We start from the raw sequence: 1,954 nt of genomic DNA on the forward strand, positions 1-1,954 counted from the left end.
TTTAAGAGTTTTTAAGAGTTTTAGCCAAATGCTTTATAAGATAGTATAGATAAAGGTGTAAAATGAAAAGCAAAATGAAAAATCAATTAAATAAATAACCATAAGGGTAGAAAATGTAAGTTTTAAAAATAATTCATATGTATTTATAATATTTAATAATATAAGATCAAATCCAAAAAATTCAATATATCTTGAACATATTGACCAGACAATTACAATGGTGTAGTTTTAAAAAAAGTATTTTTTTTATGTATTTTAGTTAATATACGGTTATATATTATAATATAATAAATATGTAAAATGAAAAATTAAAAAGAAAGGGATATAAAGTAAATTAGATAATTAATTATGAGARTGTAAAGTGTAAAAATAGTTTACCCAAATATGGGTGAACTCTCGAAAACTATTTTTACACTTTACACTTTTATTATATTAACACATATAATCATACAATGATTAAAATACATAAAAAATAGTTTTTTTTTATAAATTACACCATTATCATTGTCTCGTCAATACATTCAGCATGAACCAATATTGAATATTTTTTGAATTTATTCTTATATTATTAAATATTACAAAAGTTATTAATTATTTTAATAATTAGATTTTGTACCCTTATAATTAMAAATCAAATAAATAACAATAAGGACAGAAAATGTAAGTTTCAAATTAATCCATACGTATTTATAATATTTAATAATATAGATCCAAATATATTCAATATTGGAATCATTTTGAACGTATTGACGAGACGATTATAAAATGTAAAAAATTTAAGCTATTAGAAACTTTACACGGAAAGGGATTTTCATCATAAAGCCTTTTTTTTTTCCTGCGTAAATTACTTTTTTAATATATATATATATATATATATATTTATTTATTAACTAACCTGAATATTCAATTCGTTATGCGAGTTGACTAATTCCAGGGTGACCATCTGTTTTGTAGATAGCACGGAGTCACCGCATTTGAACCTCCATGGCCACAAAGGGGATTTTTCCTTCTTGGATTTAAACCTGGGACCTTATGGTACTTTTGACATTTGTAACCAAGCTCAAACCAATCACGCACCACCCTTGTGGTTAAAATATACTGTTTTTCTCTGTAAATATTAAATTTCAAAGTTTTTTATTGATGGTCTCATTTAATAAACATTTTTGGGCTATTCTCCATATTTGAAAAAAAAAACCTTCACTCTCCTACTTTCTCCATATAAGGAAGCTATTGCACTACAACAAAATTGGGATTTTAAGGCACCCCTAATCTCTAAGCGCCTATATAAGGAAGCTATTGCACTACTTTTATTGAAACGGATCCATGTATTTAAAACATGAAAATAATATATGTTTCATTTTCTCTAGCAATAGGTTGATTTGTGTAGTGATGAAACGGTGAAACAATTTCATTCATGAAATGTAATAGTAAAAAAATTTCTGTTTTATTATTCAAAATGTTTCATTATGTTAACTTGATTATAGTGTATTTTATGTTTCAAAGTTAAACGATATACCTAATTTCATCGGTCCTTACTTTGATMTATTTTTATGAAGTTATTTTGTTTATAATATTTGAACATAAAATGAAGATATTTTTAGCAAACCTATAATTTTCAAGATTATTTTAACATTTTTGGTTAGAATCTTTAGAAGTATAAGATGATATATATAGTTTTTAAAACAATGATTTTGTTTCATTAATATTATGATATACATGATCTTGTTGTCTCGGTTATAAAATCATACGTTTTACATTTTTACCCTTTTTTCAATTAAAAAATAAACTTTTATTCATTATTATTTTTTATTTTCTAGTATAAAATAATCTAATCTTTACCATTGATCAAGAAAATGGATGGATGAGATTAGTTTGTAAGGTTTTCACAAATGATGATGGTTTTCATTTGATCTCTCCTCTCTCTCTCTCTCACTACAACAAAAAGAGGTTTATA

This window comes from Cynara cardunculus (genome assembly GCF_001531365.2).
Source record: "Cynara cardunculus var. scolymus isolate 2C chromosome LG 15, CcrdV1, whole genome shotgun sequence".
In the NCBI taxonomy this organism is placed as follows: domain Eukaryota; kingdom Viridiplantae; phylum Streptophyta; class Magnoliopsida; order Asterales; family Asteraceae; genus Cynara; species Cynara cardunculus.